Here is a 17,365-nt window from a genome sequence, read left to right on the forward strand (position 1 = left end):
AATAATGGGTTATTCATTGGTGAGACACAGGGTTCAGTCACATCCTGGTGCTCTAACTGCATGAGTACTTCTATCACTGGTGCTTTTGCGTCATGTTTTATAGGATATTGCAGTTGTGGCTGAGGTTCACTTTTAATTGGAATTACATGGTAGCGGGATTCTTTATCCCACCCTTTGTGATTTCTGTATAATGCAGGTGCTTGTGCTAGAGCCCACTCAATTGAATAGGATTCAGCAAGTTCCTCTGGAACAAGGGGTGAGAAGGAAGGCTCAGTGACATCTTCTCCATATGGTCAGGTACGGACAAAGTCAGGCAGCCAATCTTGTTCAGCCAACAAGACATCATTTACTTTTACTATGCGATCCCAAAAGATTGCATCTATTGTGCCTTCAATGACCCCTTCTAACTATAGCGTTACTTTGTACACCCTGTCAGACTTGGAGACACACATGTCCGCAGTTTACACTTGTATATAGTCATCAGTTGCTTTCACCTCCAGATGCTCTAGAAGATTCCGGCGAACTATTGTGACCTCTGCCGCACTGTCTAGCAAGGCTAGAGCCCAATTCTTGTTCTTCAAGAGGACCCTCTTCCTGTGTGGCATGTCCGACTGCGACAGCTGCCACTTTTTTCTTTTTATACTGTTGTTTTGGTTGGGTGGGCTTCTCTTCTTTTTTAACAGAAACCTCAGAAGAGCGTTGTGATTCCTGTCTCAGTTTCACGTACTCTGTTCTTCGCTCTGATCGCCCACCTCTCTCATTTCTCTTTTCGATAAGTCCTGAAAGGAACGAGATTGGTGTGTATCAGTATATGGATATCTATCAGGCATTTTGATATTATCTCTATTTCTGAGATTATACCTATTCTGTTGCGTCTCCATATGCGTAGATTCTCCCCTTTCTTTGTTAGGAGTTTGTTGCTTTTTATCCCAGTGTTTCTTGTTACCCTCAGGTGCTTGCTTGGGGATATCTTTGTTTGATTTACCCTGAAATTGAGGTTTCTGTGGTCTGCCCATAGGCTATCTCGACTGATACTTGAGTAGGTCTCTGCTATTATTTTAGGCAGCTCTCGTTCTTGATCTTGTTGTGGAACGTCACGAAGCCGCATGCACACTGCAAGTGCGTCTGCTTCCCCTTTAAGGTTACTTAAAATGATTGAGGATACTGTGGCAAAATTGCTCATCAATTGCATCCCCAAATCAAGGGCCAGGGCAGCCCCATATTCATCTTGAATTTGTTTCAGCACTTCCGGTAAATTAGCAAGTGTTGGTGTACCGTGTGCAGTTGTGTAGAGCGCGGCAAATACCGTGCCCCAGGTATTACAGTTTTCTACTGTAGGGACCATCCCGAAGTGCAAGCACATCGTTAATATTCTATATTTGTCCTTAAGTCCCGTATGGGGAAATACTGCCTCCAGCGCATTAATTTTCTGTGCTGACCAAAACAGAGTTTCCTCTCGTTTGGCGGGAACCTTTCCCATAATGGAATGTACAGTTGCAGGATTTATACCTGGCGTTACTGCATGTGGATGTGCTGGAGCAGCACGTGCTGGGTTCTCCACCATGAGATAGAGATGATTGGGCATATTATACTTCTCAGGGAAGTCGTGGTCACTCAGGTAGCATCCGGTTCTCTCATTCAAAATTCAGTCTCATATATAGATGACAATGAAAAGCAGTATGAGTTTTAAAGACTGATTTAATAAAATGACTGCATTTTAGATAGCAAAGCGTGAGCTGCAATAACCAGGATGACACAACATGACAATATTAATATGGTGATTAGGAGAGTGAAGCACAAGAATAACGCTATCTTATTTTCACTAGAATTTGTGGACTATTTCCTATCTAAGTCATAATCTGAGCACAGCATGTTAAGCTCTAACTCTGCCTTTCAGGTTCCCCCGGGAAGACATCGACCCTCATATCTGAGCAAAGGCCTGTAGTCTGCTTTAGCATCCGCAGAAAAGCATTCAGCAATCAGCATACAGTCGTGGTTCCCTGGCTGGAATCTCCTTCTTAACGTGTAATGGGACTAGGAAGTTTTTTTATAATAACACAGCTGATGTTCTAAGAAAATGTCCCTACGTAAGGATGTGTATTTTCAACTAATGTTAGAGACTAAACTTCTACCACGTTCACCGGCAATGTACCAAACTGAAGCCTTGACTGAAGCACAACGTGATCAAGAATGTCTTGTTTGAGAACACAGTGCTGGGCTAAGCAAAAACACTTAGATAAAAATAAAACAAGACCGTAAAACTGATTATTGTAAAAATAACAATGCGAAGCCGAATAAAATATATCTAGGTCAAAGTGCACAGCGGCCTAGTGTGTTAAACTAACATGCATGGAGCTATAACTAAAATGGCTACACAACAATGGCACAATTAAACTCAGAAAAAAAAAAAAATTGAACTATATTTTGTGCTTTCAGCCTCCTTCCAGTTAGTGACAGAAATGGGTGTGAAACCAATGCTGGATACCAGAAAGCGAAACATTTCTGTAAAGTACACACAATTCTGAATTCAGCAAGGGGTCTTTTGTGTAGATCCTACAAGGGTTTCCTACAGAAAATAACAGCTGAAATAAAAAAAAATATATTGAAATTGAGGTAAAAAAAGAGCAATTTTTCTCTTCGATTTACTCAGTAACTTTTTCCTGCGATGTCAGATTTTTGAAAGCAATATACTGTTACGTCTGCTAGACTCTTCTGGTTGCGGGATATTTAGGGCTTGTAGGTTCATCAATAACCCTAGGTGCCCAAAGCCAATAAATCAGCAGCACCTTGCAGTGGGTTTTCATTCTATACCAGGTACACAGCAATTCCTTTGCTGAAATATAAAGAGTGAAAAATAGGTATCAAGAAAACCTTTGTATTTCCAAAATGGGCACAAGATAAGGTGTTGAGAAGCAGTGGTTATTTGCACATCTCTGAATTCCGGGGTGACCATACTAGCATTTATCAAATAGACGTCTTTTTTACACACTGTCTTACATTTGGAAGGAAATAATGTAGAGAAAGACAAGAGGCAAAAACACTTGTTTTGCTATTCTGTGTTCCCCCAAGTCTCCTGTTACAAATGGTATCTCACTTGTGTGGGTAGGCCTAATGCTCGCAACAGGAAACACAACATGGACACCTCACATTTTTACATTGAAATCTGACATGTTTTTTGCAAAGTGCCTAGCTGTAGATTTTGACGTCTAGCTCAGCTGGCAGCCACGGAAACCTACCAAACCTGCAAATTTTTGAAAACTAGACACCTAGGGGAATCCAAGATGGGGTGACATGTGGGGCTCTCACCAGGTTGTGTTACCCAGAATCCTTTGCAAACCTCAAAATATGTCCAAAAAAACACCTTTTCCTCTCATTTCGGTGACAGAAAGTTCTGGAATCTGAGAGGAGCCACAAATTTCCTTCCACCCAGCATTCCCCCAAGTCTCCCGATAAAAATGGTACCTCACTTGTGTGGGTAGGCATAGCGCCTGCAACAGGAAATGACCCAAAACACAACATGGACACATCACATTTTCCCAACGAAAACATAGTTTTTTTTACAAAGTGCCTAGCTATGGATTTTGGCCTCTAGCTTAGCTGGCACCTAGGGAAACCAACTAAACCTGTGCATTTTTGCAAACTAGACACGTAGGGGAGTCCACGGTGGGGTGACTTGTAGGGCTCTTACCAGGTTGTTACCCAGAATCCTTTGCAAACCTCAAAATTTGTCCCCCAAAAAAACACTTTTTCCTCACATTTCAGTGACAGAAAGTTCTGGAATCTGAGAAGAACCACAAATTTCAATCCACCCAGCGTTCCCCCAAGTTTCCCAATACAAATGGTACCTCAATTGTGTGGGTAGGCTTAGTGCTCATGACAGGAAATGCCCCAAAACACTAGCTGGACATATCCAAATTATCAAATACAAAACTACCTGTTTTTGCTGGGGGGGCACATGCGCTTTTGGTCCTGAGCTCAGCAGCCATCTAGGGAAGCCTACCAAATCCAGACATTTCTGAAAACTAGATACCCGAGGGAGTCCAGGGAGGTGTGACTTGCGTGGATTCCCCGATGTTTTCTTACCCAGAATCCTCAGCAAACCTCAAATTTAGCTAAAAAATCAAATTTTTCCCACATTTCTGTTTGAAATCACTGCACTGGGACACATTTCTTACCACCCAACGTTCCCCTCAGTCTCCCGGTAAAAATGATACCTCAATTGTGTAGGTGGGCCAAGTGCTTGTGACAGGGAAGAGCCAAAAACATGGCGAAATTGAGGGGGAACCAAAGCGGGTCCAAAAGGGCAGTTTGAAAAAAATCATTTTTAGGCTGACAAGTGCAGCAGAATTTTTGTCGGTATAAATGAGACAATGTTGGGTGGTAGGAATTTTGTGGATTCCTGCAGATTCCGGAAGGTTCCATTACAAAAATATGGGAAAAATGTGTGATTTCCAGCAAAGTTGGACGTTTGCAGGGCATTGTGGGTAAGAAAATGGTGTAGGGTGCATGTGAAGCACACCACCATGGAATCAACCAGATGTTTAGTTTTCAGATGTGTCTAGGTCTTGTGGATTTTTCTACATGGCAGCGTCCCAGAGTCCAAAAAGTGCAGCCCTCACCATTCCAAGTGGGACGATTTTGTGAGGTACCAAGCTCTCATGGCCTAAATGAAAAACCAAAACCCAAAATGATCAAATGTCCTCTTGCTTGCCATGGGAGAAGATGTTTTAGTGTGCGAGGGAAGCTGAAAGACTGTTACCCCCTTCAGTTGTGGTGGGGGCATAACCAGTCCAATACTGGTTGGTAGCCACCACCCCACTATTTTTTTTATTTTTTATTCCCTGGCATCTAGTAGACTTTCTGTCCCCCCCCACCCGGGTGTGGATCGGGGGTAATTGCCCAATCTGCCCACTGGTGGGCATAACAACTTTGGCCCCATTTATTTGGGGTGGGTGTATGGCCATGCCCCCACCCTCTTATTTTGAAAAAAAAATCTTTCCTGGTCTCTGGTGGGCTTTCTGCCCCCCTTGGGGGCAGATGGGCCTTCCAAAAATAGGCTGATCTGCCCCCAAGGGGGGCATATATGGCCAACAGTAATGAGCCCCCATGGGGAGCGACCCTTGCCCAAGGGGCTGCCCCCCAAACAAAACACACACATACACACACACCAATCCCTGGTGTTTAGTGGTTTCTGCCCCCCTTGGGGGCAGATTGGCCTAACAAAAATAGGCAGATCGGCTCCCAAGGGCGGGGCAGAAATGGCCTGAATACAATTTGCCCCCCAGGGGAGCGACCCTTGCCTAAGGGGTCGCTCCCCATTCATAAAAACATAAAGTAAATAAAAAAAATATATATATATTCCTGGTGTCTAGAGGTTGCCCCCCCCCCGCCGGGGGCAGATCAGCCTCATTATATTAGGCCTTTCTGCCTCCAGGGGGGCAGAAAAGGCCTAAAAATATTTTGCCCCCCCAACTGGGGAGCGGCTCTTGCCCAAGGGGCCAAGCAGGTCACAGGCCAGCACAGCAGCAACAGTCCATGGTGGTTCCTGGTGAGTCCCTCCAGCAGCATTCTGTGTCCAGTTCCAAAATGTCACCCCTTTGTGGGGAAAAACTCCCCTGTACATATTCTCAGTTTTACAGTGCTTTGTCATGTGGAGGAACTGCCAACTGCCTGCATTCACCTTGTGCTGGCCTGCTGCTGGGCCCTGCCGCCATGTACTTGCTTTGAACTTTGTCCCCCAGGAGCAGGGTGCTGTGGCCTCTGATCCCTGCAACTGTCTGCTTCAAGCGCATGAGGAGCGCTTATCTTTTGATGTGCCCTTGCGCTTTGGGAAGCGCGTTGTTCTGCAGCCTGGACTCACCGCCGTGACCCGGGCTCATTAAGTTATAAGATTCACTGCCGTGACCCGGCTTTGGCTATATGCGCCGAGGAGTCGTGCTATCCCTGGGACCCCCAGGGCACCACTAAAAGCAAGGAAAGGAGTGAGCACGCTCCAACTGTGCCCCCAGAGTGGAGCACGCTCCGAAGAGCACCCCTGGGGCACAACCAGGCACCCACTCTGGTGCGTGCCGTCTGCTACGGCCCAGGCAGGCTGAAGCCTGTTGTTGGAAGCCAGGCGGGGAAGGAGGCCTCAATGGAGGCTCCCTGCCCCACTGTGTCCCATTTGTTGCTGTGGGGACGGGCAGAGGTGGAAGCAAGCCTCATCGGAGGCTCCTCCTGCCCCAGCGGAGCTGGCAATTACCTTTTGAGACAGCAGGCAGGGCGGAAGCCTCGCCGGAGGCTCCCCCCCAAACACTGCAAGGTCTCCCCAGTCGGGCCCCAGCGAGAGTCGGGTGAGGCCTGTCCTGATTTGGCCCCCAATCATTGTTGCTGGCTTTGGCCCCCCCTCGGGAGGGCCAGTTGCGGTCTGGGAGGGGCCCCCAGAGATCACAGGACCCAGGAGCAGCCCGTTATAAAAGCAGGAGGGGGTGTGTGCTTCCTCCTCCCCCCAAAGTTATCGCAAGGCCCCCAATTGGCACGGAGGAGCGCCAGGGGCCCCCTTTGTTCCCTGCAGGTCACTAGAGGTGCCTCTTTCACCTTTCACAAAGACAGGTACTTTTTAAAGGACATGTGATTTCAAATGTTACTGGTATGGACATGGTAGATTATTATTTAAACCTGTTTCTTTTAATGATGTGACATATATGTTTGCTAATGTTCCTTTTATGGGCATTTCCTGCTGATATGTTTTTATGACTTGCCATATGTTTTATAATGTTCCTGATATGGGCATTTATGATATTTCTATGATAAGTGCATTTATTTAGTAATGTGATTCCTGACTACGGCTTATGTTGCAGAATAATAAGTAACCTGTGTGTTATGTGTGACTACTGCTGGTTCTGCAGAGTAACTATTGTGTAACATACTGACAACTGCTTGAGTAGCAGGGTATTACTGATATGTTGTGTTTGGTCTGATAATTACGTTGTGTACAATACAGTTTATTTTTATATAACTTGGTGTTGTGTTTCCTTTGTGGTGGGGATAGTGAGTCACGTGTGTTGTGCAAATGCTTTACACATTGCCTCTGGGATAGGCCTGACTGCTTATGCCAAGCTACCAAGGGGGTGAGAAGGGGTTATCTTGGATATGTAATTTCTTTGCCCTGACTAGAGTGGGTGGGTTCTGTCTGGCTTAGGTGCATACCCTAGCCAACCAGAAACCCCATTTCTAACAGGGGACATTAACCAATACTGCCACATAAGGACAGCATGGTTGGGGGAAAGTTGATAGTCACAGGGTCACCAAGATCCTCAGGTCCATTTCTCTCCAGTCATTCAAGCAGCGATATAGGCCTCTGGTTTGAAGAGGGAGAAAGCTGAAGCTACTGAGTCTGCTGTGTACTGGCTATAGGCAATAATTAAACTGGCCGCAGTGTACTGCCCGTCGGATTCATGGCTAGGGTATGATGAATGTGGATGGAAAGGTATGACATTGAAACATCACTATGTATAATACTATTCCTATCATCACTCCAAGGGGTTGTCCCTTGTCCCATTTTCCCTCTACATACAATCAATGGTACGTCCTCTAGTGCCAGCTTAGACTGAGGTAGACGGGCCAGGGAGTCCTACCAGTCAGATGTTCCTTCAATTGACACCAGGCACTGAATTATGAGAGAGGGTAAACTTTGAATAAGACATTTAACCAGCTCAAGGAGGTTTTTCCCAAAAGGATACCAAGGCCTCCAAAATGAATGTGTTAGCAAGTGCAGAACGAGCAGTAGCTTCAAAGTCAATAACATCAAGAGCAGATTGAATGCCAGGCTGATCTGGCCCCTTTTCCATTCCTCTTGGCTGGGGGGAGCTCTGCCAGGAGGGGATGCTAAAGATAAACTATTGTCCTGCCCATGTTCATGATCTGCAGTCATATCAGCAACTCCTGACAGGACATGTAGTTGGTGGTAAAGCCTCATTGAGAGGCGGAGCAGATTTTTCAAGTAGTGATAAAATACCAGGAGCATCCGGGCCTGGAAATAAAGTGGCGGTGACGTTCAACGTTCTCTATTTCTTTGTTGAGGGCCCTCACTGCTTTCCTGATATAACTATCCAATGTGACATTGCCACCCTTAGCAGGTAGAAGAGCCTTTCATTTGACCCTGATAAAAGAAACAGCGAATGTCAAAGAGGGCAAAACACCCACTTTGGAATCAACAATGGGACAATAAGCAGCAGTTAACAATAGTTAGAAGTAATTACACAGTAACACAGTACCTTATGGGCAGCCAGATGAAAGGAATCAAGAGGGCAGGCCCAGTCCAGCCTCGTTTTGCTGCAGACAGGTACAGACTGGATGACCCTTGGCCTGGTCTTCTCCCTGGGCACATGTCTGGGTGCATCCTGCGCCGTGGGAGGTGAAAACCATTTTAAAGCATGTGCGTGGGATGACAGGCTGTGGTGGCCCCTCCTCCTCCTGGGGCGTTATGTCAGTGCAGGCTGGGACAGGGAGTCCTGAAAACACCAGACTCCTTCATTGAGTGTCCCACACTGTGGGAGGTGAAACGCGATTTTCAGAATGCAGCAGGGGATCACAGGCTGCAGTGGCCCCTCATTCTCCTGGGGCGTCAGTTCAGTGCATGCTGTGACAGGGAGTCCCTAAAACACCAGACTCCTTCCATGATTGTCCCGTGCCATGGAAGGTAAATATCGTTTTAAGCACGTGACGTGGGAAGGCAGGCTGCGGTGGCCGCTCTTCCTACTGGGGCATTATGTCAGTGCAGGCTGGGACAAGGACTTCTGAAAACACCCACCTCTTTCCTTGAGTTTCCTGTCAAACATCCAGGTCCCACACAGTGTTACTAAGCCCATAATTGCACATTCAAGCAATAAGGGTTTATGGTTTGACGGCACCCTAGGAAATATTTTGATTACAACCTGCCCGGTCAAAGACGTAGACACCAAAAGATAGTTCAGAAGCACCAATTTATTGTGGGGGAAGGAAAAGAACATATACCCAAAATCTGGATCCTTCAGTTTGTCCCATACATCAATCAGGCTGTGATCTTTAATCTTTCAACTGCTCTAAACACCATCGGTTTCCTACCAGTGTATTTACTACACCCCCCAACCTTCCCTCCAACTGACATATGCAAATTGAGACCCCCGCATAGGATAATGGGTGATTGCCAGGATGACAGCTTCAGATTTAGATAGTCGATGAGTGTAGACTCATCTAAATTGGAGCCATATACGAAGCATAGGGCAAATCTCTCCAACCCTACACATAGTTCCAAAATAACCCACTTCCCCAATCTATCAGCCAGGCACTCAACTACTTTGCAGGAGGTTTTGCTAGCAAGAATGGCTACCCCTCCCCCCCTTAGATGTCATCCCCTGTGATGTACAGCAGAGAATCGAGTACACTAGGTTCCCCAGCAGCTTCCTTTTCCCCCAAGGAATGTGAGTCTCCTGTATACATTTGATATCGGGCTTCATTGCCCTCAGACCCAGTGCCATTTTACCCTTCTTGAGTCTATAGTTCAGACCCTATGCATTTATCATGAAGATGAGTAGATTACCCTGATTATTCTGAGGCATTTAGTAGTCTGGTTCTTGCACCAATTGTCCAACACTGTTAGAAATGGGGTCTTTGGTTGGCAGTCAGGTTACCCCTGGTCCAAGGAAGGACCCTCACTCTAGTCAAGGTAAAAGAGAATCACTCTCAGCTAACCCCTGCTTACCCCCTTGGTAGCTTGGCACGTGCAGTAGGCTAGTGCTAGGTGTAATGTATTTGTACCAACACACACAGTAACTTAATAAAAACACTACAAAATGACACAACACAGGTTTAGAAAAATAGAGAATATTTATCTAAATAAAACAAGACCAAAACAACAAAAATCCACATTACACAAGTCAAGTTATCAATTAAAAAGCAAAAAGAGACTTCATGTAGTTTTAAACACACACTAACACTGTGAGAGTGAAAATGTACCTTGGGTGCGTCAAAAATAACCCAGCACGGGCGAGTGTGCATCAAAAAGGGCTTGCGATGCGGCAATTTCACTCACGAGCGAGACCTTGCGTCGTTTCTCCTTTCGTTGGGTCACGCGCGTTGTTTCTTCTCTCTGAAGGAAAGCGATGCGTTGATCCGGTCAGCACTCTCGGGTCCAGGCAGGCCTTGCGTAGTTTTTCACGCCCAGTGGTACTTGCGTCGGAAATCCGGCCGCACAATGATCCAAAAACCACACAGCGCGGGTTGCGATCTCACCAGACTCCGTCAGCGATGCTGCGCATCGTTTCTTCAGCTCCATGCGTTGATTCTTCGGTTGCGGTGCGTCGATTTTTCAGCCACAGATCAGAGTCACATCGATCTTTCCCCCGCATGGTATCCTGTGAGTGGATTTCTTCCTCTTAGGCTGCCAGCTTCTCCTTTCAGGGTCCCAGGAACTAGGTGGGCACCACAGGGCAGAGTAGGAGTCTCTCCAGAGTTTTTGCTGTCCCTGAGACTTCAAACAACAGAAGTCAAGCTCTAAATCAAGCCCTTGAAGATCTTCACAAGATGGAAGGCATACAAAGTCCAGTCTTTCCCTCTTACTATGGCAGAAGCAGCAACTGCAGGATAGCTCCACAAAGCACAGTCACAGGCAGGGCAGCTCTTTTTCCTCAGCTCTTCAGCTGTTCTCCAGGCAAAGGTTCCTCTTGGTTTCCAGAAGTGTTCTAAAGTCTGTGGTTTTGGGTGCCCTTCTTATACCCAATTTCTCCTTTGAAGTAGGCCTTCTTCAAAGCAAAGTCTCTCTTGAATGTGAAATCCTGCCTTGCCCAGGCCAGGCACTCACCAGGGGGTTGGAGACTGCATTGTGTAAGGGCAGGCAAAGCCCTTTCAGGTGTGAGTGGCCACTCCCCCCCTCCCTCCTAGCACGGATGGCTCATCAGGAAATGCAGACTACACACCAGCTCCCTTTGTGTCACTGTCTAGTGTGAGGTGCAACCAGCCCAACGGTCAAACTGACCCAGGCAGGGAACCCACAAATAGGCAGATTCACAGAAATGGTATAAGCAAGAAAATGCTCACTTTCTAAAAGTGGCATTTTCAAACACACAATCTCAAAATCATCTTTACTAAAAGATATATTTTTAAATTGTGAGCTCTGAGACCCCAAACTCCACATGTCCATCCGCTCCCAAAGGGAATCTACACTTTAATCAGATTTAAAGGTAGCCTCCATGTTAACCTATGAGAGGGACAGGCCTTGCAACAGTGAAAAACGAATTTAGCAATATTTCACTGTCAGGACATATAAAACAAATTACTATGGCGGTCATTACAACATTGGCGGTAAAAGCCGCCTACTGCCGAGCAGAAGACTGCCAACACACCGCCGCGGAATTCCGCCATAGCTATTATGACCCACATTTCAGAATCCGCCAATATTCAGACACCCACACAAGTCCGCCACACCAAAGGTCAGTGATAAACTGGCGAAAACAGAACCTCCACCGTCACGGCAACAGAAAAACGCCCACACTATCACAACACACGAATCCACGCGGCGGTCTTTCAACTGCGGTATTCTATTGGCGGTACACACCGCCGCGCTCAAAATACACACACTCGTACAAAACACAGCCACATTGGACAATTCCAAATACACACACCTGATACACATATACACACCACTCCCACACACCCATTACAATATAAAACACACACCCACATCATCCACAAACCCCTGTGACCAAAAATTCAGAAAGAAGGCCAGAGAGAGACAGCACCAGCAAGAACAACAGCATCCACAGGCACACAACAACATCACCCCAGAACTTCCACACACCTCACACAACACACCACTACCTATCAGCACGCTTATCACCACACACTCCACCCCACACATCACCTACACCACCCCATGGCACAGCAAAGACACCCCAGGTTCTCAGAGGACGAGCTCAGGGTCATGGTGGAGGAAATTGTCTGGGTAGAGCCACAGCTATTCGGAGCACAGGTGCAGAACACCTCAATAGCAAGGAAGATGGAGCTATGGCGAAGAATAGTGGACAGGGTCAACGCAGTGGGACAGCACCCAAGAAATCGGAAGGACATCAGGAAGAGGTGGAACGACCTACGGGGAAGGTGCGTTCCGTGGTCTCAAGACACCACCAGGCGGTTCAGCAGACTGGCGGCGGACCCTCACTTCCTCCCCCGCAACTAACAACATGGGAGGAGCAGGTCTTGGCAATTCTGCATCCTGAGGGCCTCGCAGTAGTAGGTGGAGGAATGGACTCTGGTAAGACAAATCTTAATTATTACATCCCCCACCCTACCTGCATGCCAGCATATACCCCCACCCTCACCCTCACCCCCAGCACCCCAACTCCTCACATATGTCCCAACATCACAAACCACCCATCCCAACACCAAGCCCTGCATGCAGCAACAAAACATGGACACCCATCACTAAAGCATGCCCACTGCACATACCCATACAACCCCTAAACCATCATCACACAAGGTCCCACACAGGAATGCAAGCACTGGGGTACACGGTCACCCACCCATTGCACACCATGCCACACACAGATGTAATAACCATCCTTTTATACCCCTGCAGGACCCCTACCCAACGTCACCGGACAGGAGGATCCACATATGTCCACACCACCAACAGAAGAGGCCCACAGTGATGACAGCAGCTCTGTCCAACTGGATCTAGATGACCAGCCCATCGGGGACCTCAGGACAGTCGGTTCCCCTCACCCAGTCACAGGCCACCACAGACCTTACCCCCTCTGGAAACACCAGCACAGCACCCACCCAGCAGGCCCATACCTCCGTCCCCAGGACACGTCAATCAGCTGTGTGTCCACCACTACAGGGAACCTAGGATAACCCACCACCCGAACAACAGGGACCTAGGCGCAGTGGCAGTGGGCACACGGTCCAGGGGACGGAGACCCAGGAACACAGGGGAACTGGGAGGGCTGCTGTGCGACAGGGGGCGGACAGGCCAAGGGAACCCACTCTCCACGAGGCCCTCTCCTCCATCATGGGAGCCTACCACCACTCCTAGGAGACAATGGCAGTGATACTGGCCAAGTTTCAGGAGACCCAGCGCCTGCAGGAGGAACAGTATATGGGCTTCAGGGAGGAACTCAGAACCATCAGCTCCATCCTGGGCGCCATCGTAGGGGTGCTGAAGGAAGTACTCATTACCAGGAGGGACACTGTGGCACTACAACAGGCCCCTGACACTAGCATGGACGATGAACTGCCCACCACCTCCGCTGGCGCTAGTGGACAGGACGCCCCGCCACAGGGCCACCACACCAGCACCCCACCCCCTGCAGAGGGAGAACCACCCCGCAAACGGTCCCTGACACCCAGGACAAAGACAGAGCACGATGCCAAGACCCCCGCCAAGAAATGAGACCATACCTGATTGTCATCCTACTGTCCCACTTTGTCACCCTGTCCATACTTAAACTGCCCCAGCTCCACTTACTATGCCAATATGGGCAATGCACCTGTGAGACTAATAGACTAGACTCTGCAATGGACATTCCTCCACCATCACCCCTCACCATTTCACTACCCCCTCCAATATTGAGCACTTAAATAAACACACTTAAAGCACAAAACAATCTGGAGTCTGTCTGTGATTTCGAAATTGTGTATTAGCAATTACAGTGACAAAATGCTCTTTCAATTGTAATGTCAACATACCTATGTCACACAGCTCTAGTCCATGAGGAATCTAAGCAGATGTCACACAGTGGGACCCACATCTATGAAATAGTAAGGGAAAGTGACAACTCAGTGACCATACACTGGGTGAAAACGACAGACAGTAGAGAGGTAGTAGTGTTAAAGTACATGCAGTAGGCAGGTCTGCACTCTTACCTGTGTCTCCCTGGAAATATTGCTGGATCACTGAGTCCCTGTTGTTCATGTCTTCTTCCTCTGCTTCCTCCTCTTCACTGTCCACAGGCTCCACAGCTGCCACAACACTGCCATCTGGACCATCCTCCTGCAGAAAAGGCACCTGTCGTAGCAAAGCCAAGTTGTTTAGCATACAGCAGGCCACGATGATCTGGCACACCTTCTTTGGTGAGTAGAATAGGGATCCACCTGTCATACGGAGGCACCAGAACCTGGCCTTCAGGAGGCCGAAGATCTGCTCGATCACCCTCCTAGTTCACCCATGGGCCTCATTGTATCATTCCTCTGCCCTTGTCCTGGGATTCCTCACTGGGGTCAGTAGCCATGACAGGTTGGGGTAACCAGAGTCACCTGCAAATGGTGATGGACAACTGTTAGACATGCACTAACCTGTAGGGATATCCCCAGACGCAGACAACCATTCCCACTGTCTTGCTTGCAGGTGCTCACCTAATAGCCACACACGGTGTCTCTGGAGTTGACCCATCACATAAGGGATGCTGCTTTTCCGCAGGATGTAGGCGTCATGCACTGAGCCAGAGAACATGGCATTCACATGGGAGATGTACTGGTCTGCCAAACATACCATCTGTACATTCATCGAATGATAACGCTTCCGGTTCCTGTACACCTGTTCACTCCTGTGGGTGGGGGACCAAAGCCACATGGGTCCCATCAATGGCACCTATGCTGTTGGGGATGTGCCCCAGGGCATAGAAATCACCTTTCACTGTAGGCAAATCCCCCACCTGAGGAAAAACGATGTAGCTCCGCATGCGTTTCAGAAGGGCAGACAACACTCTGGACAATACGTTGGAAAACATAGGCTGGGACATCTCTGATGCTATGGCCACTGTTGTTTGAAAAGACCCACTTGCAAGGAAATGGAGCACTGACAGCACCTGCACTTGAGGGGGGATTCCTGTGGGATGGCGGATTGCTGACATCAGGTCTGGCTCCAACTGGGTACACAGTTCCTGGATTGTGGCACGGTCAAGCCTGTATGTGATAATCACATGTCGCTCCTCCATTGTCGACAGGTCCACCAACGGTCGGTACACCAGAGGATGCCGCCATCTCCTCACATGTCCCAGCGGACGGTGCCTATGAAGGACAACAGCGAGCACAGAGTCAACCAACTTAGAGGTACGTACAAACAGCTTACACAGTACACAAATCATAATCCGAAAAGTGGCCTGTATGTGTGTTGAGGCTAGGCCTAGGTATGTGTGACGCAGTGAAAAATTAAGCCATGTGGGCCCTTGAAATGGCGGCTGCCTGACCTCTAAAGTGGGACAATGGGATGTGAGGTAACTGCGCTGGCGTTCTACACCGTTGCGGTAGGCGGTCGAAGACCGCGGCTCAATGTTGCATTGGTTAAAATTGGACCCTATGGGTCCCAGGATCCAATGACGATGTACGCCGGCGCTGACGGTACACACCGCCGTGGACGTGACCGCCATTTTCTATCTGTTCAATCACTCAATATCTGATCTTCGACAGGAGAGGACCTACACTGCAAGTGCTGCTGTTACCTTGGTCTGGAAGAGACAATGGCTCGAGTGTCTGGGGAAAGGGCCCCTGCATTCACATCGGAGGAGTTGGAGAAGCTTGTGGATGGGGTCCTCCCCCAGTACACGCTACTCTAAGGTCCTCCAGACAAACAGGTAAGTACACAGGGACCATGTTGTTTGGGCTGTGCCTGTGTGGAGAGGGCTGGATGTAAGAAGGAAGGGGGGAGAGTGCTGCGTGCATGAAAGACGGTGAATGCATGTGCCACATGGCAAGGGTAGGGATGGGGGGCCAATCAGTTTGAAGGTGCAGTTGGTAATAACTTCTCTTTTTCCCTGCACATTTCATGTAGGTCAGCGCCCACCAGAAAAAAGATGTTTGGCGTGCCATCGCCAAAGACGTCCGGACCCTGGGGGTCTACCACAGACGGAGCACCCACTGCCAGAAAAGATGGGAGGACATTCGCCGCTGGAGCAAGAAGACGGTGGAGGCTCAGTTGGGGATGGCCTCCCAACGTGGGAGGGGTGCCCGTCGCACTATGACCCCCCTGATGTTCAGGTTCCTGGCGGTGGCCTACCCGGAGTTGGATGGGCGCTTGAGGGCATCACAGCAGCCACAAGGGGGTGAGTACACTCTCATTCTGCTGACTTTGCACGCAGTGGGTGGGGGAGGTGGGCTGTGGGTTTCCCTAGGCCAGGGCGAGTTTAGTAGGCAAGGCCCCTCCGTAAGGCAGGCCATGTGGCACCCCACCCCACCTCTGTAGAGTGCCAAGTACACCTAGTCATGCCCCTGTGTCATCTATGTGTGCAGATGTCATCCATAGCTTTGTAGGCCATGTCCCTGGAATTGAACAGTGGAGCCCAAGAGCGCGGCGTAGTGAAGGGGGCTTCTGTGTCTGTCGTGTCCGCCAACGGTAGTGGTAATGCATGCACTCAACATGTCTTTCTTCTGTCGTCGTCCCCTTTTTGTGGTCTCCCTGTTCTTGTGTGCATTGGCATCATGAGGCGGAGGAGCAGTGGCACCGGAGCACGAGGGAGCTGCATCCCACATGGCCCTGGAGGACGAGACTACAGACTCAGAGTTCACCAGTGGGATGGAGAGCGAGGGGAGCTCCACGGCAGGGACAGGAGTTGACACCAGCGACACAGACTCGTCCTCTGATGGGAGCTCCCTTGTGGTGGCGGCAACATCTGTGCCCCCCGCATCTACAGGTACAGCCGCCACCCCCCCTACCAGCACCGCCCTCCCAGCAGCCCCTCAGCCTCTGCCCTGTGCCCGCTCACCCAGGAGGGTGGGCATCACCTTCGCCCCAGGCACCTCAGGCCCTGCCCAAGTCACCCCTGCTGCCCTCAGTGAGGAGGCAATTAACCTCCTCAGGTCCCTCACTGTTGGGCAGTCTACCATTTTGAATGCCATCCAGGGTGTAGAGAGGCAGTTGCAACAGACCAATGCATTCCTGGAGGGCATTCATTCTGGTCAGGCGGCCCTTCAGCGAGCTTTTCAGACTCTGGCCTCAGCACTGATGACAGCCATTGTCCCTGTCTTTAGCCTCCCCCCTAGCCTCCCCCCTCCAACTTCTTCCACCCAGACCCAATCCCCTCTACCTCAGCCTATCCCAAGTACACCTTCAGACCAGCATGCACACACGTCAACACACAAGGGAAGCTCAGGCAAACATAAGCACCACACATCCCACAGGCACTCACGCAAGCATCACACACATGCAGACACACCAACATCCACTGCCTCCACTGTGTCCCCCTCCTCCTCGTCTCCCTCCTCCCTCCCATTCTCGTCTACAGTCACACCTGCATGCACAACCTCTACAGCCACTACGTCCCTCTCAAGCACACCCACCACCACACCCCGCTCACGTGCAGTCCCCACCCCCCACTACCATTCACACGTCCCCTGTGTCCTCTCCCAGTGTGTC

This window comes from Pleurodeles waltl, chromosome 4_1, assembly GCF_031143425.1.
Source record: "Pleurodeles waltl isolate 20211129_DDA chromosome 4_1, aPleWal1.hap1.20221129, whole genome shotgun sequence".
Lineage (NCBI taxonomy): Eukaryota > Metazoa > Chordata > Amphibia > Caudata > Salamandridae > Pleurodeles > Pleurodeles waltl.